Source organism: Bos javanicus, chromosome 10, assembly GCF_032452875.1.
Source record: "Bos javanicus breed banteng chromosome 10, ARS-OSU_banteng_1.0, whole genome shotgun sequence".
Lineage (NCBI taxonomy): Eukaryota > Metazoa > Chordata > Mammalia > Artiodactyla > Bovidae > Bos > Bos javanicus.
This window is the reverse complement of record NC_083877.1, coordinates 53,350,001-53,374,520: the sequence shown is the minus strand read 5'-3', so window position 1 is coordinate 53,374,520 and position 24,520 is coordinate 53,350,001. Positions and strand designations below refer to the sequence as shown.

Genomic DNA, 24,520 nt, shown 5'->3' with positions numbered 1-24,520 from the left:
CAGATCAGGTGGTCTGGTATTCCCATCTCTTTCAAAATTTCCCACAGTTTATTGTGATCCACACAGTCAAAGGCTTTGGCATAGTCAATAAACCAGAAATAGATGCTTTTCTGGAACTCTCTTGCGTTTTCCATGATCCAGCAGATGTTGGCAATTTGATCTCTGGTTCCTCTGCCTTTTCTAAAACCAGCTTGAACATCAGGAAGTTCACGGTTCACATATTGCTGAAGCCTGGCTTGGAGAATTTTGAGCATTACTTTACTAACGTGTGAGATGACTGCAATTGTGCAGTAGTTTGAGCATTCTTTGGCATTGCCTTTCTTTGGGATTGGAATGAAAACTGAGCTTTTCCAGTCCTGTGGCCACTGCTGAGTTTCCCAAATTTGCTGGCATATTGAGTGCAGCACTTTCACAGCATCATCTTTCAAGATTTGAAATAGCTCAACTGGAATTCTATCACCTCCACTAGCTTTGTTCGTAGTGATGCTTTCTAAGACCCACTTGACTTCACATTCCAGGATGTCTGGCTCTAGGTGAGTGATCACACCATCGTGATTATCTGGGTCATGCAGATCTTTTTTGTACAGTTCTTCTGTGTATTCTTGCCATCTCTTCTCAATATCTTCTGCTTCTGTCAGGTCCATACCATTTCTGTCCTTTATCGAGCTCATCTTTGCATGAAATGTTCCTTTGGTATGTCTGATTTTCTTGAAGAGATCCCTAATCTTTCCCATTCTGTTGTTTTCCTCTATTTCTTTGCATTGATCACTGAAGAAGGCTTTCTTATCTCTTCTTGCTATTCTTTGGAACTCTTCATTCAGATGCTTATATCTTTCCTTTTCTCCTTTGCTTTTCACTTCTCTTCTTTTAACAGCTATTTGTAAGGCCTCCCCAGACAGCCATTTTGCTTTTTTACATTTCTTTTCCATGGGAATGGTCTTGATCCCTGTCTCCTGTACAATGTCACAAACCTCATTCCATAGTTCATTAGGCACTCTATCTATCAGATCTAGGCCCTTAAATCTATTTCTCACTTCCACTGTATAATCATAAGGAATTTGATTTAGGTCATACCTGAATGGTCTAGTGGTTTTCCCTACTTTCTTCAATTTAAGTCTGAATTTGGCAATAAGGAGTTCATGGTCTGAGCCACAGTCAGCTCCTGGTCTTGTTTTTGCTGACTGTATAGAGCTTCTCCATCTTTGGCTGCAAAGAATATAATCAGTCTGATTTCGGTGTTGACCATCTGGTGATGTCCATGTATACAGTCTTCTCTTGTGTTGTTGGAAGAGGGTGTTTGTTATGACCAGTGCATTTTCTTGGCAAAACTCTATTTGTCTTTGCCCTGCTTCATTCCGTATTCCAAGGCCAAATTTGCCTGTTACTCCAGGTGTTTCTTGACTTCCTACTTTTAAGAGGATACTAAGAAAAAGGAAATCAAAGACAGTGGATACTGGAGTTCTTATTTTTTTCCTCTCTTCTTGGGGCAAAGCTTTAAGACAGGGTGGTTACGGAAACACCAAGTAAACTGAGGGGCATGTACAATGCAGGAAGGGGTATAACAGAAAGAAACTAGAGCCTTTGTTCCCACGTGCCCTAGTTCTGAGTCGAGGGCCTTGAGGGCATACCTTGGAACTGGTGAGAAGACCTCACAGCAGAGACTTGGAGTGACTCCTCGGGTCAGGGTTCCAGAAGGAGTAGTTGAGCCCTGAGTAGTCACCATGCATGAGGCAGGGTCTGTAAGAGTGAGAGTTCAGGGAAGCGAAATCAGTCAACACAAATGTATTATTTCTATGGGTTAAGTTTCTAGGTGTGGGTAAACTAGATTTTTTGCTCAGGATTCCACTGGGCTGAAATCAAGGTATTGGCTGTGCTGGGGTCTCATCTAGAGATTGGAGGCCTCTTCTAAGCATATTCAAGTCATTAGCAGGATTCATCTCCTTTCAGCTGTGGGAATGAGGCCTCCGCTTCTTGCTGGCTATTGGCCAGGATTTGCTCTCAGTTTGTAGAGGATGTCCTCAAATTTAGCTACTTGCTGTTGTTGTTCAGTTGCTAAGTCATGTCTGACTCTTTGCAACCCCAAGGACTGCAGCACACCAGGTTTCCCTGTCCTTCACTGTCTCCCAGAGTTTGCTCAGATTCATGTCCATTGAGTCAGTGACACCATCTGGTTAGCTCCAAGGTTCTCTCCCACAAGTCCTCTCACACTTCCAATCTGTCATGTCCACCTACACAATCTCCCTCTTGATTAAACAAAGGCAACTAATTTATTAGTAACCTGACATTTAATATCTCATCATATTCACAGTTTCTGCCTGTAGTCAAGGGGAGAAGATATATGGAGGGTGTGTACCCCAGGGGGCTGGAATTTTGGGCGCTGATGCAAATTTCTGCTTTCCACAATGATGCAAATTCTAGTGCTCTTCAAAGTTCCTAGATATTTTTTTGCAAGTAAACAGTCTGTTTACATTTGTCATAATGACCTCAAATCTTTAAACTCTGGAGTGTTTTGTTATGTTTTAACTTGGCAATATTGCCAGGCCATTTATATTTTCAGAGATGCATGTTGAGAAGGCTGGGATAGCCATATCTATGGTTGTGTTTTAGAGCCGTTTCTGGTGAAGGGGTTTGGCGGATCTGATGTCACTCCCCAAAGAAGAAGGAGGTGAGAATCATTGCTTTAAATTGTGGAAATGAGATTTCTAAAGTACCACGTGCCTTATGGATTCAATCATATTTCCTTTTTTTTTTTTTTAGACTATAACATTTAATTTTTATTTTATTTTTAAACTTTACAATATTGTATTAGTTTTGCCAAATATCGAAATGAATCTGCCACAGGTATACATGTGTTCCCCATCCTGAACCCTCCTCCCTCCTCCCTCCCCATACCATCCCTCTGGGTCGTCCCAGTGCACCAGCCCCAAGCATCCAGTATCGTGCATCGAACCTGGACTGGCAATTCGTTTCATACATGATATTATACATGTTTCAATGCCATTCTCCCAAATCTTCCCACCCTCTCCCTCTCCCACAGAGACCATAAGACTGTTCTATACATCAGTGTTTCTTTTGCTATCTTGTACACAGGGTTATTGTTACCATCCTTCTAAATTCCATATATATGCAATCATATTTCTTTAAAACTTCACAAGCCTGGATGCCAGAGTCTATGATAATTTTTAGAAAAAACCATGAAAAGTTAAACCAAGTATAGGCAATTTACCAAACCATGTTGAAACTTAACACCAAAAATAAAAGTATTTTTGATGCTTTCCTGAATGATATCTCTCAGATAGAAACATTTATGCAAATGACACCATTAGAATCCTTTTAAAGATTTTTTTTCATTTAAAATTCCTACTGGTAAATATTAATAGGAATTCAACTCCGGAACTTTACCTTCTTTGTATCTTAAAAGCCAACATGGGCCTTACACGAGATGAGATAATTGACTTTTTAGGACTCTACAGAGGAAGGTATCAGGTGTATTATCTTCCATTAAAATATTGACCTCATTTTGTCTCTTTGGATTTTGTTTGGATTTTATGAGAAAAGATTAGAAATTTCAAGGTTTCTTTCAGAATCTTTGCTGTCCTACTGAAACCCAGGGAAGGAAGCAGAGAAAGCCATGGGATGGTTTTGGTGGCGTCCCCACTGAAGCTATCATTTTGGCATGGCCTTATTTTGTACTGTGATGATCACTTTTTGAGTAAAGTCCATTAATAGATGTAGTTTGATGAGGTTAGGAGGCAGTAAGGGTAAGGGACATTTGCATTGTGTGTCCCATGAACCCTCCGCCCTTTCCACTTTCCTCTGTCTCATCTCACGCCCATCCCCTGCATATCAAGCATGGGAACCTCAGCAGAGAGAAGGTAGAGAGTAGGGAGAGGAGAAGTCCTGCAGGAAGAGCTAGGGGTAGTCATTAAGAAATGGTTTTAACCTCCTCATGGATGGAATAAAAAGATCTTCTAATATGGAACTAGAGAGAATTCCACCTTGTCCCACTTCTCTCCACATCCTAAATTCCACCACATTTACCCACTAAGTCAGAGAATCACACCATCATGTAAAGCTACTATTGACTGCTGGGAATAGCTAATGTATGCCACAAAGGCAGAAGACTATTGGGAAAGAGATTCAGGGAGCCTTCCCATTACAATCTAGAAAAATAATAGTTTTCCTAAAGCCCACCTCCACCCAGTTCACTTTTTCTTACATCTCATTAGGCAGAACAGGATCACATGTCCACCCCTAGCTTCAGGAAAGTGATTTTTTTTTTTTAAGGGCACATGACTGTCACAGTCAAAATGGGGCTCTGATAGTATAAGACAGGGATTTGCACACCTTTTCTGTAAAGGGCTATACAGTATAAATATTTTAGGTTTTGTGGGCCAGATGGTTTCTGTTGCCACTGATGAGTTCTGCCCTTGCAGCATGAAAGCAGCTGTAGGCAACACATGATGAGGCTGTGTTCCAATAAAACTTTATTTATAAACACAGGCAGCAGGCTGGATTTAGCCTATGGACCTTAGTCTGCCCACTCTTGATGTAGGAGACAGATAATAGGTAAGCAACAAGCAAGATCTCCCATCCCACCTGTCTGTTTTCAAGAATCACTCTCTCCTCCCCTTTCCCATTCTGCATTCGAGTTCTTGAACACACAAAGAGAATAGGGATCAGCAAACATGGCATTTCACATTTGGAAGGGGTCTAGCTTCTGGGCTCAGACTCGGTTTCAAATCTCTCCTGACACAGGTGTCTGTGATTCTAAGCAAATTGGAACACAGCTACCTGGTATCCTAGTCCTGTCATTTACTCAAGTGCAGGAGGGCCCCATGGTGCCGGAGTCAAGAAGGTACAAGTGAAAGTGGCTGTCACAAGATGATGAATGGCTGCCCTCTGAAGTTTTTATTTGAATCCTAAGTGACAAAACCAGATCAACCAAGGAAATTTGGTGATTTTCTCTGCTGCAAAGCAGCCACCTGGTGAATATTACTTTGCAGCCACCAACCCTTGGCAGAGGTTGGAACAGCAGCTATAATTATAAAGAGCAGGGAGGAAACTCTAAAAAATCTCTTCTGGGTGGCAAAATTCTGAAAAATCAAGATAATTACAACACTAGCTCATCCTGATTTGCTTGGCTGTTTACAGATGAGGAGAAGCTGATGCACTGAGAGCTTTTTCTTTTTCTTTTTTTCCCCTTCTCTTCTATTTGCATTAAATCCTGTGTGGCTCCTCTCTGAAATGTGTGCATATGCTGTGTCCATGTGAGACGCCACCACTGGCACTTGTCATAAGAATTAATCCCTCTCAAGCTTGTTTACAGCTCAGCACTTGTCACACTGCTCCCTTGAGCTTCACGGCTGGTCGGGTTCTTTTTCTCCCCAGCTCTGCGGAAGATTTAATTTCTTTTTTGTTTGTGTGTGTTCTTACCCTTGCAGGTGCAGGAAAGAAAAAATTGCTGCGCCCAGATGTTTTGAAGCTGTAGTAGCATACATACAGCTCAGATTAAACAGAAAAAAACTGCATAAGGCAGGCGCTTCAAGTACATTATTCTATAGGGTATTTAATAAACCTATCATGTCTTCTTGACAATAAGACTCCTGAATATAATTTTAGGAACAGTTAAGGCATCACCAGATCGACTCATTCATAGATGATTTTACAGCGAGATCTGTCATTTTTGAGTGGGGCGCATTACATTATCCCATTTCCAACTTAGAAAATATCTTCTCAGAACAGAACAGTCTGGGAATTGGGTAGACACATCGCCTATCAAGCTGTCTCAGTTCATTACTGGATTAGTTAGACCTCGGGGATTGCAGGCCAGATTTCACCTTAGTTTTGTAACACAGCAAACATAAGCCAAACACAAACAACCCTCTTGCTGATCATTGAGCTCTGTACTAATATGCAAAAGCCCTGCTCAAGTTGCAGATGGATAATGCTTCTGTGGTCCCTCAGTTTGGATTTTCCTTTCCCCAAAGCGATGGGCTAACCTGCTTTGTACACAGCAACTGTCAAAGAGGGGAAGGACTTCAACTCAGGAGAAGAGAGAATGCTCAAAACTCTCCAGACTCCACTCCTCTAGCCTCCAACAATTGTTCCCCATGACTGCATGGAGGTGCCTCATCACCTCTGGCAATGAGCATTTTAAATATTTCCTCTCAGCCAGAGTCTAGATGGTGATACTTGTCCTGAAGTCCCACCTGTGCAATACACCCACCCCTGCTTTGTGACATGGTTCCCTTGAGGACCCTGGGAGGACATTACTATTTCTACCTTTCCCCAGAGATGTAGAAGAGTTCTCTGCTGACCTGCTTAAGATACTGGTTTAAAAGAAAACTTCCATCTCCCTTTGTTCATGAAGCTAAACAGCCTCAGTAGAATTAGGAAGAGAATGCTATTGGCCTCTGTTTCTTTATAGGGAAGAAAGAGGTCATGCAAAAAGAGAGAAAGAGAAGCTCTCATATTTTAATTTAAGTGCCAGTCCTGGATCCCCAGTTGGCAAAGCCTTTTATAGTCAGTTCTTGGCCCAGCATTCTGCATCTGCAAGATCAGAGCTTATTAGTATCATCTCTTACTTCTGCCTCCTAATGCTGCCACCAGAGACTGTAAAAATCTTAGACTACACACACTGCGAGGCAAATGGCTTTTCCTTAACTGCCACAGTGCAGGTTTTTGCTTGCACTGATAAACATATTCCTCTAGCCATACTGGTAATATTAAACACTCTCGTCATCCCAATACCTTCTAGAACACTCACTTAGAACATGGAGACTATATTAGAAATCTATATCAACTATAATGGGCTGTGTGTAAAATAAAGAATAGGAAGATCCTGGAACCATCTTTGGTTTAATAGATTATGACAGTGATGCTTCTGTTCATAGGTCATCAATCAGTTTTAACAATAAAACCATCATATAATTTATAGTTTTATCTATTTATGTTTCCTCTCTTTAATTTGTTCAAAGCATCTCATCAAACACCAAGTATCCTTAAAGCAGGAAGCCTACAGATTCATCAAGATACGGTGGGACTTTATGAAGGAACTCTTGTGGTGGTGATGGTTGTTCTGCTAGTATAAGTAATTTATACATCTTTAGCAAGTGCTGATTATAAATATTTTAAACATGGGGACCTTGTACATTGAAGGTAAATCAACACCACTGTTCACCACTGGATTATGGGTGATAGGGCAATAACTACACCAGCCAATAGGTGGCTAGGTGTGGCCAGCTCCTTACTTTCACTGAAATGCGAATCCAGGTGATGACCCTGGTAGCCCAAAAGGCACCTGCTTACTCCTTCCCCAAATCTTCACAAACACATCCACAAACACGTGTGCATGCACGGACCAGATCCAAAAATGTATATACAACAAAGATTAATTCTGCTGAGAGTCAGCTATTAATATATTGTATTGAGAAGTGACACAGTGAAGCTACTGTGTCTTTCTTTTAAAATAATGTTTATCAAATTGGTTTGAGCCTGGAGCAAAGCCAGGAGGAAGGGAGTCTTTAGCTGCAGACTAGATCCCCAGAGTAAAAGAAGCTAGAAAGGAGTCTGGAGACAGAGGGTAGGAATGAGGAAGGAAGGAATGAACGAGGGGAAGCAGAAGCAAGGCGGAGAGGGACATTCTATGTGCGCTCTGCCTGCTTCAAAATTTTGTCTGAAAATGACTGGGCTAGTAGACAACAGGCAGATGCCAAGCTAAAGTCATGCGAGTGTGCTAAGTCTCTTCAGTCGTGTCTGACTCTTTGTAATCCTATGGACTCTAGCCCTCCAGGATCCTCTGTCCATGGGATTCTCTAGGCAAGAATATTGGAGTGGGTTGCCATTTCCTTCTCCAGGGGATCTTCCTGACCCAGGGATAGAACCTGTGCCTCCTTCGTTGGCAGGCAGATTCTTTCCCACTCGCCCACCTGGGAAACCAAGGTCTACTAGAAGCAATTCCCTCTCTCTCTGCAGAAAGAACCCACTAAAACTTTTAAGCAATTACTTTCCCCCCCTTTTCTGTAGAAGAATCTCAACTTACCTTTCCAGCTCATCTCCTGTCACTCTAATTCTTACCTAGAACTGGTCACCTTTGTTAACATTTCATGCAAATTCATGCCTACATATCTTGGCTGAGGCTTTTCAGACAGCTCTTTGCCATCTTCTACTTAAAAACTCCTGCCTATCTTTTGGAATGAAGCTCAAAGGTATTGTCTTCTGTGATATCTTTCTTGAGTAGATCAGTCAGTCCCTCCACTGTGTTTCCAGGGTATGTCCCACCCATTTATTATCCAGGGTATGTCCCATCCATTTATTATCTTGTATGGGAATGTATTATCTTGTTTGAGTGCTTCCCCCTCATCAAGATGGAACTCTCAGAGAGCAATGATGGCACTTGCTCACCTATGTATCCTCAAGGTTTATTTAGCTCACAGTAGGCACTTGATTCTCCAAGTCAGGCTTCAGCAATATGTGAACCGTGAACTTCCTGATGTTCAAGCTGGTTTTAGAAAAGGCAGAGGAACCAGAGATCAAATGGCCAACATCCGCTGGATCATGGAAAAAGCAAGAGAGTTCCAGAAAAACATCTATTTCTGCTTTATTGACTATGCCAAAGCCTTTGACTGTGTGGATCACAATAAACTGTGGAAAATTCTGAAGGAGATGGGAATACCAGACCACCTGATCTGCCTCTTGAGAAATTTGTATGCAGTTCAGGAAGCAACAGTTAGAACTGGACATGGAACAACAGACTGGTTCCAAATAGGAAAAGGAGTTCGTCAAGGCTGTATATTGTCACCTTGTTTATTTAACTTCTATGCAGAGTACATCATGAGAAACGCTGGACTGGAAGAAACACAAACTGGAATCAAGATTGCTGGGAGAAATATCAATAACCTCAGATATGCAGATGACACCACCCTTATGGCAGAAAGTGAAGAGGAACTCAAAAGCCTCTTGATGAAAGTGAAAGTGGAGAGTGAAAAAGTTGGCTTAAAGCTCAACATTCAGAAAACTAAGATCATGGCATCCGATCCCACCACTTCATGGGAAATAGATGGGGAAACAGTGGAAACGGTGTCAGACTTTATTTTTCTGGGCCCCAAAATCACTGCAGATGGTGACTTCAGCCATGAAATTAAAAGACGCTTACTCCTTGGAAGGAAAGTTATAACCATCCTAGATAGCATGTTCAAAAGCAGAGATGTTACTTTGCCAACAAAGGTCCGTCTAGTCAAGGCTATGGTTTTTCCAGTGGTCATGTATGGATGTGAGAGTTGGACTGTGAAGAAGGCTGAACACCAAAGAATTGATGCTTTTGAACTGTGGTGTTGGAGAAGACTCTTGAGAGTCCCTTGGACTGCAAGGAGATCCAACCAGTCCATTTTAAAGGAAGGAATGATGCTAAAGCTGAAACTCCAGTACTTTGGCCACCTCATGTGAAGAGTTGACTCATTGGAAAAGACTCTGATGCTGGGAGGGATTGGGGGCGGGAGGAGAAGGGGACGACAAAGGATGAGATGGCTGGATGGCATCACTGACTCGATGGACGTGAGTCTCAGTGAACTCTGGGAGTTGTTGATGGACAGGGAGGCCTGGCGTGCTGCGATTCATGGGGTTGCAAAAAGTCGGACACGACTGAGTGACTGATCTGATCTGATCTGAGGCACTTGATGGGAGAAGGCAATGGCACCCCACTCCAGTATTCTTGCCTGGAAAATCCCACGGACAGAGGAGCCTGGTAGGCTGCAGTCCATGGGGTCGCTAAGAGTCGGACACGACTGAGTGACTTCACTTTCACTTTTCACTTTCATGCATTGGAGAAGGACATGGCAACCCACTCCAGTGTTCTTGCCTGGAGAATCCCAGGGACGAGGGAGCCTGCTGGGCTGCCATCTATGGGGTCGAACAGAGTCGGACACGACTGAAGCGACTTAGCAGCAGCAGGCACTTGATGGGGCTTCCCAGGTGGCATTAGTGGTAAAGAATCTGCCTGCCAATGCAGGAGACATAAGAGACAAGGGTTCCATCCCTGGATCAGGAAGATCCCCTAGAGGACAGCACAGCAACCCATTCCAGTATTATTGCCTGAAGAATCCCATTGGCAGAGGTGCCTGGTGGGTTACAGTCCATAGCGTTGCAAATAGTTGGACATGACTGAAACGACTTAGCACACACTCGTGTATTTAGTGGATGAATGGAGCACTGCAATTTTTAAAAAATGAAGAAAACAGTGTGTGGAATTAGCAGGTAAGAAAGTTCCAAATGATGCTCTAATCACAATTCCAGCCTTTTTCTTTCAAAGATTCATCTTTTACTTCCAAACATTTAACTCTGAACACTTCCATCCTTCCGAAATCAGAGCTGTAGCCAAAATAAGTGTCAAGGCTTAGAAAAACCGTAGGGAAAGTTTTGGGATCCTGGTAATTGAAGATGGATTTAAACTTCTGTGAAATACCATCATTGCCTGCTTGTGTTATTTCTTTATGCATTTAATAGAGTGCTTACCTTTCAAAACCCAGTTGTGGCTTGCTGTTACATTTTCTTTGTACTTGCTTTAACACCTGTTAACCACAACACTGAGGTTGCCAGTCCTGGCTTCACCTTGTTCTCTGGCTGTTGCTATCACAGTGTAACTGCAGCTCTGCAGCTGCTACATTGGCAGCCATGGTAGGGATCAGGACTGGTCTCTGGCCCCTGGGTCGCTTTAACAGTCACACGATTGTAGGTGCATTAGAGGCCTCTTTTCTTCTGGCTTGTACAGCCCTTTGCTTATCCTGTCCTTGCAAAGCCCATCACCTCGAGGTAGTAGCACTGCATATCAATTGCCCTCACTAGACTGCAAGTTCTCTGAGGGAAGGAATGTGCCTGACTCATTATCTTTTCTCTGACACTTCTCAGGGCCTGGCATTGGAAGGAAAAAAAAAGAATAATGAATGAACAAATGATGAGCGAATGAATGAGTAAAAATGTCCTCATTAAAATTCTTTGTTGGAACTTCAATTAAGTCACTCATTATGCATATCAGTTATTATTCCCCACCAAATGATACTTCTGATTCAGTGTAATTGGCTGCTTTTTTTCCTTCACCCTGGAAACAAGTAATCTTTCTTGATTATCAACAGCTATGCTATAAAACAAAAATAGAAAAGAAAAATCTAGACATGGTATAAACCTGCTAATGACTTCCTCTCTGGGAGTTATCTTTGCACATCTCTAAATTGCTTTGAATAATATTTGTTATCCTCACCCTCTCAGGCCAGTTGGACATGGTGTGCCCTGTTTATATAGCTGAGTGTATCTAATTCCATTAGCACCACAATAAAATGATGCTGCATTTTAAAAATACCTCAAATATTTTTCATTGGAAGAATGGAATGTTTCTGTTTTTGGGGGGTCTTGAGAGGGGTATCTCTTTTTGAGATTTTTTTATTGAAGTATACTTGATGTAAAATATTATATAAGTTACAGGTGTACAATACAGTGATTCACAATTTTTAGAGGCTATACTCCACTCCAGTACTCTTGCCTGGAAAATCCCATGGACGGAAGAGCCTGGTGGGCTGCAGTCCATGGGGTCGCTAAGAGTCGGACACGACTGAGCGACTTCACTTTCACTTTTCACTTTCATGCATTGGAGAAGGAAATGGCAACCCACTCCAGTGTTCTTTCCTGGAGAATCCCAGGGACGGGGGAGCCTGGTGGGCTGCCGTCTATGGGGTCACACAGAGTCAGACACGACTGAAGTGACTTAGCAGCAGCATACTCCATTTATACTTATCATAAAGTATTGGCTTTGTTGTACAATATATCCTTATAACTTAACTTTATATCAATACATAATAGCTTGTAGCAAAGTGCTTCTTGGGAATCTTTGGGAAATTAGGCAATATGCTGAAACTATCACACCATCCAATAATAATGATGCCAAACAGATGATTCTTACCAGTTGAATTATCTGTCTTGACTCACCTAAATTTAATCTCCATTTCCAAGTCAGAAAGCACTTATGGGTGTGGTGAAATGAGAAATACGGGCCTGGGCTCAGAGCAGAGTGAAGCTGACTGGTCAAACAGGCCACAAATGATCAAACTCCTTTCTCTTCATGTCTGTAAAACAGGGACAATAAGATTGACTCCACAAGGTCCTTGTGAAAATTTAAAGACAAGCTTGCATGCTTAACACTTGTAGCCAAATTTTGTGAAGCAGCATTTTCTCCATTGATGTTAGTATGCTTCCTTTTCTGACCCTCTGGTCTCCACCAGGGCTTCTTTTCCCATCAGGGTGCACTGTGTGTCAGTCTACAGATACAACTTCCTGTTCCAGGGGAACAGATGGAGGTATGTTCTCCATATAGTTACACAGTTGAGACAGGCAATTTAAACTTACAATGAGGCAATTTCACAGTGCTTTGATGTAAAACTGGGAACTTTTTTTTTTGGCTTTTCCCTAGTGATGGTGCCTTTTTTTTTTTTTTTCTGTCCAGAGAGTGCTCTTCTCGGCTCAACCTATGGGATTACTAATCTCCCTATTTCACCCACATTCCTTTCCTTCTAACCCTCCAAATCTCAGAGCAGGGTCTTGGCTTCTGCACCAGCCATGCTGGAAGCTGCCTTTGCTCCCAGCTCAGCCAGTCTTCCCTGGGTTCTCCTCACAGGAAAAGACTCCAGGTTCTGAGTCCAGACTGCACTTCTCTGATCTGGAGCGTTCCCTAGGAGCCTATTCCAAGTGCCTTTCCTGTCAGCTCTGCCTAAGCAAACACTCCTGCCTCAGATTTTAAGGCTGTACTTTACAGGGTATTCCTACATCTCCACTGGGTTATTTTGTCAGCTCTTCTCTGGACTGTCAGGTATCCTAAAAATACATCTTAGTTCATCACAGTCACTTCCATTCCCCATTTTAATCTTAGGCTCTTGTGGAAAATCACCATCCTTCACAGGGGTAATAGAGTTGACTATAGTCAAAGGCATGTTTACAGCTAAAGAGCGCTCTTGACTCTGGAAGTTGTTTCTCATCTTCCTTTACAAAAGTAAAACCAGTTCAGAGTATGTATTCATGTTCTATTACAACTATTACTTCCTCCTTCAACTAGCTGCCTTTCAATTAATAGTCAGTTTGGGAGAAAAACAATATTTAAACTTAACATGTTAGTTTTTCTCCTGTTTAAAATTTTTTATTGTCAAAAATTCAAAAAGTGCAAATAAACAAAAAGAGAAAATGATACCATATAATCCCATAAACCATACCTAACCACTGCCAACTGTTTTATCTTTTGTATATATTGACACATCTATATCTATGCTACAAAATCTCCATACAAATTTGTTTTTAAATATCTTTAAAAAGCTGAAAATGTCCTGCCTTATGTTCAACTATCTTTATTGCAAGCTCACTTCTTGTCACAATGATTACAAGAGGGTTCTTCAAGTAATATGATAATGTACACATAGTAGTTGCTTGACTAACATAATCTCATTAATAATCAAACTAGATTAAGGTTAATTGACCTAAAAAATGCTTTTAATTTGTTAAAGGTACAATATCAATGCAGGTTTATAAAATGTAAATTCTGATATTACAAAGCACTGAACAAAAGGTTCCACTCTTGCTATTCATAGTGTTTGTTTTCATAGCATTTATCCCCAAACTGGCTCATATTCATCAGTGACTAATGTAGTAGCAAATTATATTAGTTTAACTATTTTAAGTCTTAACTTATGAATATACTTGGTGGTGGTGGTTTAGTTGCTAAATCGTTTCTGACTCTTTCCAACCTCATGAACTGTAGCCCACCAGGCTTCTCTGTCGATGGGATTCTCCTTGCAAGAATACTGGAGTGGGTGGCCATTTCCTACTCCAGGGGATCTTCCCCACCCAGGGATCGAACCTGGGTTTCCTGCATTGCAGGCAAGTTCTTTACCTCTGAGCCACCAGGGAAGGCCTTGACTGAACATAATATGTGCATTTGTTTCTGAAATCACTGTTCTTCACATTGATTTGTATGTTTATCTTTACGCCAACACATAATAATTACTTAAACTTTGTAGTAGGTTTTGAGATCAAATAGGATAAGTCCTCCAGTTTTGTTCTTTTCAATATGGTTGTTGATAGTTTTGATTTTATTAAGGACAAGTGCTATTCTAGGTGTTTTTCATTTTCATAAAAAATTCTAGGATCTATTTCTCAACCTACTGAGATTTTGATAGGAATTTTATTTACTCTATTGGCTGATTTGGGAAATACGGCCACCTGAACAGTATTAACTCTTCCAATTTATTAACTTAGTGTATATCTCCATTTATTTAGGCCTTTAGTTTCTCTCAATAATGACTACAGTTCTCAGTGGATAGGTCTTGTCCTTTTATTAACATTATTTGTAAGTATTTTATTCTTGTGTATACTACTGTGAATGGAAATGTTTTCTTAATTTCATCACTGGATTGCTTATTAATATTGTATCATGTGGCCTCACTTATTTCTAATAAACATTCTGTTTTGTTTTTACTGGATTCTCCAGCAGCAGCAGCAGCCACCAAGGTGGAGGGTAAGGAGATGATTCAGTGTTCTCTTTGGGAGAAAATTCCTCCCTATCGCAGTGGCAGCCATAACAGCTCTAGTTCTATCTTTTTGGTATGTTGAGTTTCAACATTAAAAGGAATCGATTACAAATAATCTATTTTCCCATGCACCTATGGTCAACTAATCTATGACAATGGAGAAAAGACAGCCTCTTCAATAAGTGATGCTAGGAAAACTGGACAGCCACATGTAAAAGAAAAAATTAGCATACTCCCTAACACCACACACAAAAATAAACTCAAAATGGATTAAAGACCTAACTGTAAGAATGTATACTATTCAACTCTCACAGGAAAACATAGGCAGAACATTCTCTGACATAAATCACAGCAATATCTTTTTTGATCCACATCCTAGGGTAATAAAAATAAAAGCAAAAATAAACAACTGGGAGCCAATTAAACTTAAAAGCTTTTCTACAGCAAAAGAAACCATAAACAAATTGAAAAGACAACCCAACACAGAATGGGAGAAAATATTTGCAAATGAAGAGACTGAAAAGGGATTAGTCACCAAAATATACAAACAGCAAATCGAGCTCAAAATCAGAAAAACAAACCACCTAATCCGAAAATGAGCAGATCTAAATAGACATTTCTCCAAAGAAGACATACAGATAGCCAAAAAGCACATGAAAAGATGTTCAACATCACTAATTATCACAGAAATGCAAATCAAAATTACAATGAGGTATCATCTCACACTGGTTAGACTGGCCATCATCAAAAAGTCTACAAACACAGCAGCATACTGGAAACACAAAAAATTCTACCAACAATAAATGCTGGAGAGGGTATGGAGAAAACGAAATCCTCCTATACTGTTGATGGGAATGTAAACTGGTACAACCATTATGGAAAACAATATGGAGTTTCCTTTAAAAACTAAATATAGAACTAAAATATGATCCAGAAATCCCATTCCTGGACATATATCTGGAGAAAACCATAATGTGAAAAGATGCATGCACCCCAATGTTCATTGCAGCACTGTATACAATAGCCAAGACATGGAAGCAACATATATGTCCATTGACAGAAGAATGGATAAAGAAGCTATGGCACCTATATACAATGGACTATAACTAAGCCATGAAAAAGAATGGAATAATGCCATTTGGAGGAACATGCATGGAGCTTGAGATTATCATACTAAGTGAAGTCAATAACACAGAGAAAGACAAATATCATATATTACTTACATGTGGAATCTAATAAAAAATGATACAAATGAACTTATTTACTGCTGGAGTCAAGCCCCGGTGGATCCAAGGAAATTCAAAGGAGAGACGGCTTTGGTGATCAGGATAGGATAGCTTTAATTAAATATTAATTAGAGATATAAAGAGTAATAGAATGAGGATAGCTCAGTAGGAAAATTCAGTGGAGAAAAGAGGCTGAAAAACTTGGTTTGCATGGAAAGCTAGTAAAATTCCAAGGCAAGGAATTTACGTCACCTACATAGGCCGCAGGTGTCCTCCCATTTTCCCGAAGGAGAGGAGACACTAAGGCCTCCCCGGTCAGATCTTAGAAGCCCAGGCATGATTAGTAGGCTTGATGAGCCTCCACATTCCAGATGGGGGTTCAGCCAGAAGGTGAGACAAAGAACAACATGGGGAGACCAGTCTTTCGAGGAACTGATCCCATTTTTTATTTTTCCAGGGTCTGTTTTTATACACTGAGATGTTATACAAAAGTCACGCGGGGTCAGCAGTCCTGACTTTTATTAAAGTCAGGTGCTTCATACAAATGTATACAGAGATCTTAGAGGTGTTACATCACCTTCTGGCCAGGAGGCCTGCTGACAATTTATGACCCTCTCCTTGTGACAGCAGTCAGTCAACCAGAACACTTATTTCTCCAGGGGTGATTATTCTTAAAACAGACGCCACCTTCCAAAGGTACCAGATAAAGTTACATTCCTATAGGGTGAGGGTGCAGTGGGTTTTAATTAAGAAAAGAATTTGCTTAGCCTAAGGTCCAACATGATTAATACCAAAGGTTAATACTTATTTCTTCTATATATTCATTAATGTGTATAAGGGCAGGGGATGTGGAGACTTAGCAGTAAACATTGGCTCAACAAATGAAAAACCCTTCACCAATATAATTTCTAATCAGCCCACTATACTATACTAATAGTTTTCTAACTTCTCTAAAGAACCTGTTTTTAGAAGGTTTAAAGCATCTTGTGCCTCTCACGGTTGGGAGGCTGTGAACAATCACATGTGGCCAGACAAGCCTGTCAGGCAGGCTAGAGAACCTTCAGAGGAGTTTGTAGATTGAAACACTCCTGTCAAGCCCAGGAATTATTATTAACTGGAGCTGTAAGTTAACTCCTTCTCTGAAAGAGGTGGTGGGGGACAGCCCCCCGTAAAGTCAGAGGTGTAGGTGAGAGCACAAAGTAGTAAAGTAGGCAGGCTCTGGTTATGGGGGTAGACGCTCGAGAATTTCCAGGGGGACTCCTGAGGCTCGATCCCACCTTTGCATATGTCGAGCCTCCTTCCTCATGACCTTTGCCACAGGCGGAGCTCCTCATGCTGGCTCCCGGCAATTTACAAATTAGAAACAGATCTTAAAATCAAACTTATGGTTACCAAAGGGGAATGTGGAGAGAAGTGATAAATTAGGAGATTGGGATTGACATATATACACTACTATGGATAAAATAGATAACTGAAAAGGACCTACTATATAGCACAGGGAACTGTACTTAATATTCTCTAATAATCTATATGGAAAAGAATCTGAAAAAGAATGGATATATAAAGTGAAATCGCTTTGCTGATAAAGGTATATATAGTGATAGTTATTTTTTTTTCCAGTAGTCATGTACGGATGTGAGAGTTGGACCATACAGAAGGCTGAGTGCCAAAGAATTGACATTTTCCAACTGTGGTTTTGGAGAAGACTCTTGAGAGTCCCCTGGACAGCAAAGAGATCAACCAATCCTAGAGGAAATCAACCCTGAATATTCATTGGAAGTACAGATGTTGAAGCTGAAGCTCCAGTACTTTGGCCACCTGATGTGAAGACCCAACTCATTGGAAAAGACCCTGATGCTGGGAAAGATTGAGGGCAAGAGGATAAGTGGGCAGCAGAGGATGATATGGTTGGATGGCATCACTGTCTCAGTGGACATGAGTTTGACCAAACTCACGGAGATAGTGATGGACAGAGAAGCCTGGCATGCTGCAGTTCATGGGGTCTCAAAGAGCTGGACACAACTTAGTGACTAAACAACAACAACAAAATAAATATATTTTGGAGAATTCCCTCCCTGGTGGCTCAGATGGTAACGAATCTGCCTGGAATATGTATATGGTAGTAGTTTAGTCACTTCTGGAGAAGGGCATGGCAACCCACTCCAGTATTCTTGCCTGGACAATTCCATGGACTGAGGAGCCTTGGTGGGCTACAGTGCGTGAGGTTGCAAAGAGTCAGACACGGCTGAACAACTAAAACTTTCTTCACTTTAATCGCTAAGTTGTGTCTGACTCTTGCAACTCCATAGTATAGGCCACCAGGGTCCTCTGTCCATAGGCTTCCCCAGGCACGGACACTGGAGTGGGTTGCCATGCCCTTCTCTAGGGGATCTTCCTGACCCAGGGATGGAAACTGCATTGCCGGCAGATTCTTTACCGACTGAGCCACTTGGGGCTTCCCTGAATCAGTGAAAACTGATTCACTTTGCTGTACACCTGAAAGTAATACATTATAAGTTAACTATACTCTAATAACAATTTAACAAAAAACAATCTGTTTTACTATCCTTCCATTTTGCAGATGAAGAAACTAACTGACCTCAGATTCACTAAGAAAATTTGCTGCGTAGTTTAAAATGAAGTGAAAAATTACAAAGGTAAAATAAGGTGTGACATAGATGTACAAAAGAAGTAAATGAATCAGTAGAATTAGAGCCAGTCTTGTTCCTAATGAAACATTTTATTCTCTCACTATCAATATTAATTCATGACAGATACAACTCTTCAGCTTTATGCAAATTTCACAGAAGAAAAATATGGAAATTTGTCATTTTTCTTATCTCAAATTGAAGCTGCATTCAAAAAGGTTAAAAGGCTGCATAATTACACTGTTATTAAATGTCACATGCCCTGATATTATGTAGGTTAGGCCAAGTGGCTTTGTAACTCAGGTCTAATTATTTGTGACCTGTATATGGGATGCCCCCAAGGATATTATTACTGAAGTACCAACCCTTCTCCTGACTTCATGGCTGCTAGTGGCAGCAAAGCCTGTGAAGCTCAGACATGTCTTTCCTGTTTATTCAGTGGGTATAGTGGTATTTTAGCAATATTCTTGCTTTTCAGTATAATTGTATACTTTTTGAATTTATATCTCCTGTAACATTTTAAAATCCTTTTCATATGCAGAACTCACTTAAGTGTATAATAGCCAATTTGTTATTAACCCATTTTGGCAGAGAGAAGTTAGTGAGAGCTGAATACTAACAAGCAGAGTAACAAAGCCACCAGGACTCTCAATTATTTATAGAGGTAGAATTCATACACAGAAGACTTTTTGACATAGGACACAGGGAGTGAAGGGTCTCATTTTTAAAGGTCATGAGATCCTGAGAGCAAAACTGTTCTGAAAATCCCAAGTAAAATGATGGAAACAGGAAAAAGCATATTTAAAAATATATTTGGAGAAGTCTGCTAAGACTTCTCTTTTAACTGCGAGGGAAAAAAACTAATCAAACTTGTTATAAAGTAATGAGAAGTCATTGAGTTTTTGTCATTTACTTAACTATACTTACATACTATATTCATTAAGTGTTTTCAGTAGTCTAAGAACAGGAATGCTACTTATTATAAAGTAAAGGTCACTATTTTTAAATCTACAACTTTTTTGTTGTTAAGATATCAGAAAGGTATCAGGGAGCAGCTGAAAAGGAGAAATTGGGCCATTGCTGTACAATGAGATACTAGGAATTTTAACATAAGTATTTTCACTTAGAAACAGCTTTGTGATTAAGGCTTTATTTGCCTGCAATATATATATATCTATAACTTTTCTTTGTATTTTAAAACAGAAAACTTATGTTCCAAGTGAGCTTTGCTTATAGCTCAGTCAGTAAAGAATCTGCCTGCAATTCAGGGACCTGGGTTTGATTCCTGGGTCAGGAAGATCCCCTGGAGAAGGAAATGGCAACCCACTTCAGTATTCTTGCCTGGAGAATCCCATTAACAGAAGAGCCTGGCAGGCTATAGTCCATGGGGTCACAAGAGTCAGACACAACTTAGCGACTAAACCCCCACCATGTTCCAAGTACCAAAGACATTTTTTGTAAACATATTGCTAACACAGGGAATCACAACATATCGTAAATTATAAACACAGCACATTAAGAATATAAATATAAATGATGTATTGTAAATTGATTGAAAAATTTAAAATAACTTCACCAGCATTTTAGAATTTAGAAGCACTTCAGTAGTATTTGGTGGCCTAAGGATCATTTAAAATCTATTATTAAGATTATGTGCAGTCCAGGTTCGATGCACGGTACTGGATGCTTGGGGCTGGTGCACTGGGACGACCCAGAGGGAGGGGAGGGGAGGGAGAAGGGTGGAGGGTTCAGGATGGGGAATGCGGGTATACCTGTGGTGGATTCATTTCGATATTTGGCAAAACTAATACAATATTGTAAAGTTTAAAAAAAAAAAAAGATTATGTGCACCTATGCCTTCATTTTCTTTGGATCAATTTCCCTACAGCAAGTGAAGATATACAAGATGCTTCCCTTGACTCTAAAGCTATGTTCAAAATTTATTTTATGACAGTGACTTTTTCTTATTAATAAGCCTTTTAAAAGTTTCTCCTATCTTCCTGTACCTGCCATGGGAGAGAGGGCCACTGCCAAGTATTATAAATCCTAAATGATATGACCTCTGAGAAACAACATTGTCTATGTTGGGGAGATCAGAGGTCTAGGCCTTGGGGGCCAAATCTTGGCTCTGTCCCTTATTAACGTGTGAGCCTGGAGAATTTATTTAATCTCCCTTTAAGTTAATTTCATTAGCTTCATTGGGATAACTACAGCAAGCTCATGGGATTGTTATGAGGATTGTTATGGCTGCTTATAAACATAAGACCAGATTCTTATTAGGCACTAAATATGGCTTCCCTATAGGAAAAGGAGTATGTCAAGGCTGTATATTGTTACCCTGCTTATTTAACTTATATGCAGAGTACATCATGAGAAACGCTGGGCTGGAAGAAGCACAAGCTGGAATCAAGATTGCTGGGAGAAATATCAATAACCTCAGACATGCAGATGACACCACCCTTATGGCAGAAAGTGAAGAGGAACTAAAAAGCCTCTTGATGAAAGTGAAAGTGGAGAGTGAAAAGGTTGGCTTAAAGCTCAACATTCAGAAAACTAAGATCATAGCATCTGGTCCCATCACTTCATGGGAAATAGATGGGGAAACAGTGGAAACAGTGTCAGACTTTTTGGCGGGCGGGCTCCAAAATCACTGCAGATGATGATTGCAGGCATGAAATTAAAAGGCACTTACTCCTTGGAAGAAAAGTTATAACCATCCTAGGTAGCATATTGAAAAGCAGAGACATTATTTTGCCAACAAAGGTCCATCTAGTCAAGGCTATGGTTTTTCCTGTGGTCATGTATGGATGTGAGAGTTGGACTGTGAAGAAAGCTGAGCACTGAAGAATTGATGCTTTTGAACTGTGGTGTTGGAGAAGACTCTTGAGAGTCCCTTGAACTGCAAGGAGATCCAACCAGTCCATTCTGAAGGAGATCCGCCCTGGGATTTCTTTGGAAGGAATGATGCTAAAGCTGAAACTCCAATACTTTGACTACCTCATGTGAAGAGTTGACTCATTGGAAAAGACTCTGATGCTGGGAGGGATTGGGGGCAGGAGGAGAAGGGGACGACAGAGGATGAGATGGCTGGATGGCATCACTGACTCGATGGACATGAGTCTCAGTGAACTTCAGGAGTTGGTGATGGACAGGGAGGCCTGGCATGCTGCAATTCATGGGGTCGCAAAGAGTCGGACACGACTGAGTGACTGAAGTGAACTGAACTGATAGGTAGTATTTTATTCCCTTAATCTTTGTAGTCATATGTAATAATATTTTTAAGTTGATAATATTTGAATCTTGTCCTGAGAAACAAATGTGCATCTATCTTCTATCTGTATCTCATCCTGAGAAAGATAAGTAATTGCTCACCTTAGTACTGTAATAAACCAAATGCTAAGTATCACTATTTCAGAGAGACTATTTAATACCTGTGTCATATTTATATTAGGTGAAAATAACTCCAAGTAAAAAACATAATTACATAGGATACTAAGAAAATTTAATCTTTTAGCATCAGTGAAATGAACTTAACAGTATTATATTTAGCTACCCTATTTAAAACCTCTAACATAACAAAATCTTTTTGTAGTTTTATGGCATCCTCCAAGGAATGATTGGTAATTATTTTCTGATTGCACTGCAGATCTAGTTCATTAGGACTGAGGTAGAATGAGTTTGTACATTTTGAGTAGAATGAGCTTGCACATTTTGAATTAGACTACAGAAGGGTACAAGTAGTAAATGAACCTTGGTACCATTTCCAGACTGGCGTGTGAAAACCCAAAAGACACCCTTTGTCCATAGTCATTTCTTCAAATATTGAAGAGTTGATAATGCTTCTGTTCTAAATGAATATGTTAAAATTGGAAGGCTGGAGAACAAATCTTTTTTAGTCACAAGGTCAGTAAACAAAAATCACCATTTGTCTACAAATCCAGCAGATTAGGAGTTTTCCATGACCTCCCCAGCCTGCTTACTAATGGGGTCATTATCACAACAATTTCCTCAAGTCCTCTTCATTTTCTGTGTCATAATATTGTAGTTGAGTTCTTTGTATAAAACATATAGCTAGATTGTATTTTGAAATCCTATTTAATAATCTTTGTATTTCAAAAGACCAGTTTAATCCATTTTCATTTATCATGATCACTCACATATTTGGTTTAATTCCTACCATATTGTATTATATTTTCTTGTTTCTGGGCTTTTTATTTGTTCCCTCTCTGACTTTGCCTATTTTCTTTTATTTATTTATTTTTGATTGACTGAAATTTCTTTACTCACATTTCCCCTCTAGGGATTTAAGGGATTCTGATTGTACTTGACTGAAAATCTAAAATTAGTCAATGTTTCTTCCTCCTTAGAATGTAAGGACTCTGATTACAAGCCTTACTATCCATGTTAATTTGGGTTGTTTCTCAAGTTTCACTGTATTGTTTTCCAAGCTCCATAATAGGGATGCTTCCTTTTCTTTTGTATATAGTCAACTATTAATTTATATATTGTTTTGCTCATATTATTCTTACAAGCCCACACTTTACTCTGGTTTTAGTTTCCTAAAGTATTTACTTTTATAAAATTTTCTTCAAGGATCTGAGTGCAGTAAACTTATTCTTCGGTTGTTTGAAAGGGATTTTCTTTTTTCTTTATTCTTGAAGATAATTCATCTGGGTAAGAGTTATAGACTGACAGTTACTTTTTCTCAATATGTTGAAATTATTATTCTATCATCTTATGACCATCAATATAACAAGTCTTCAGTCAGTCAGTTGAATTTTTTTCCACTATAAATACACTGTCTTTTCTTGTTCATTTCAGTTCAGTTCAATCACTCAGTCGTGTCTAATTCTTTGTGACCCCATGGACTACAACATGCCAGGCTTCCCTGTCCATCACCAACTCCCAAAGCTTGGTCAAACTCATGTCCATTGAGTCGGTGATGCCATCAAACCATCTCATCCTCCGTTGTACTCTTCTCCTGCCGCCTTCAATCTTTCCCAGCATCAGAGGTCTTTTCCAGTGAGTCAGTTTTCCACCTAAGGTGGCCAAAGTATTGGAGCTTCAGCTTCAGCATCAGTCTTTACAATGAATATTCAGGACTGATTTCCTTTAGGATTCACTGGCTTGATCTCCTTGCTGTCCAAGCAACTCTCAAAAGTCTTTTCTAACACTATAGTTCAAAAGTATCAGTTCTTCAGCAGTCAGCCTTCTTTATGGTCCAAATCTCACATCCATACATAACTACTGGAAAACCATAGTTTTGACTATTCAGACCCTTGTCAGCAAAGTAATATCTCTGCTTTTTAATATGCTGTCTAGGCTGGTCATAGCTTTTCTTCCAAGGACCAAGTATCTTTTAATTTCATGGCTGCAGTCACCATCTACAGTGATTTTGGAGCCCAAGAAAATAAGTCTGTCACTGTTTCCTCATCTATTTGCCATGAAGTGATGGGACCAGATGCCATGATCTTAGTTTTTTGAATGTTGAGTTTTAAGCCAGCTCTTTCACTCTACTCCTTCATTTTCATCAAGAGGCTCTTTAGTTCCTCTTCGTTTTCTGTCATAAGGATGATGTCATCTGCATATCTGAGGTCACTGATATTTCTCCCTACAATCTTGATTTCAGCTTTTGCTTCATCCAGTCCAGCATTTCACATGATATACTCTGCATGTAAGTTAAATAAGCAAGGTGACAATATACAGCCTAAGTACTCCTTTCCCAATTTGGAACCAGTCAGTTGTTCCAAGTCTGCTTCTAACTGTTGTTTCTTGATCTGCATACAGATTTCTCAAGAGGCAGGCAAGGTGGTCTGGTATTCCCATCTCTTGAAGAATTTTCCACATTTTTTGTGATCTACACAGTCAAAGGCTTTAGTGGAATCAATGAAGCAGTAGTAGATGCTTTTCTAATGGCATTTTCTTGCCTTTTCTATGATCCAACGGATATTGGCAATTTGATCTCTGGTTCCTCTGCCTTTTCCAAATCCAGCTTGTACATCTGGAAGATCTCAGTTAATGTACTGCTGAAGCCTGGCTTGGAGAATTTTTAGCATTACTTTGCTAGCAAGTGAGATGAGTGCAA

The 24,520-nt window shown here is 40.1% G+C and overlaps 1 protein-coding gene across 2 annotated transcripts in view; it reads right to left on the bottom strand.

Annotated features, from left to right (window-relative positions):
* MNS1 (meiosis specific nuclear structural 1) overlaps positions 1-24,520 on the bottom strand; it is a 173,673-nt gene that overhangs the window by 141,562 nt on the left and 7,591 nt on the right. Inside the window, exons 2-4 of one of the 2 annotated variants that reach the window (XM_061431196.1) lie at positions 11,977-12,113; positions 10,513-10,908; positions 1,629-1,737 (exon numbers count right to left, since the gene is read on the bottom strand). The gene's annotated coding sequence lies outside the window, so the exon portion shown is untranslated. The remainder of the gene's footprint in view (positions 1-1,628; positions 1,738-10,512; positions 10,909-11,976; positions 12,114-24,520) is intronic. The other variant, XM_061431197.1, reaches the window with a different exon arrangement.